Below are 601 nucleotides of genomic sequence, written 5' to 3'. Positions count from 1 at the left end.
ATTAATATTTATATATATACTAATTAAAAATTATTAAATAAAAATTTAATTAAATATATAAATTATTTAATGATTATTGATTATCATCTTTATATTCGAGTCACTTTGACTTAAATTATTTAATATAATACTTATACATTTCTTACCTAATATTTTTATATAAAAGCATTTCATAGTATAAGTTATGAAATGAAAGAAGATTAATTCTATTGGTAACTACTTGTAACTTCCCATGATGGTTCTCTAAAGAGGCTGATATTGTCAACAAAACCATTCTCTGCATGCATGCAATTCAAGAATAATAAGAATTAAATTAATAATTAAAAGAAGGTAATAATTTAAAATTATTTTTTTTAATTCAATATCTATAATTTTATACATGTAACATGTATAATTATATATTTATTACTTCTAAAATAGTAAAAATTGAGAGATTTTAATTATTTTATGCAAATTTACTGATCGAACTTACCACTAGAATTTACTTAAAAATTTATTTATATCATAGTTAATAAACGAATTTAATCTCCTTTAGACAATGAATGTGCTTTTAGTCGGAAAAAAAATAGAGAGCAACACTCCTTAAAAGTTAACTTGCTAT

General features: G+C 19.6%; 1 long non-coding RNA gene and 1 pseudogene across 2 annotated transcripts in view; one reads left to right on the top strand and one right to left on the bottom strand.

The window, feature by feature from the left end:
* The window catches only part of LOC110271225, an 8669-nt gene that overhangs the window by 5198 nt on the left and 2870 nt on the right, over positions 1-601 (top strand). The window lies entirely within an intron of this gene.
* LOC107639807 overlaps positions 1-601 on the bottom strand; it is a 4328-nt pseudogene that overhangs the window by 2120 nt on the left and 1607 nt on the right.

The sequence above is a fragment of the Arachis ipaensis genome, chromosome B04, assembly GCF_000816755.2.
Source record: "Arachis ipaensis cultivar K30076 chromosome B04, Araip1.1, whole genome shotgun sequence".
In the NCBI taxonomy this organism is placed as follows: Eukaryota; Viridiplantae; Streptophyta; class Magnoliopsida; order Fabales; family Fabaceae; genus Arachis; species Arachis ipaensis.
This window is presented reverse-complemented; position numbering and strand designations above follow the sequence as displayed.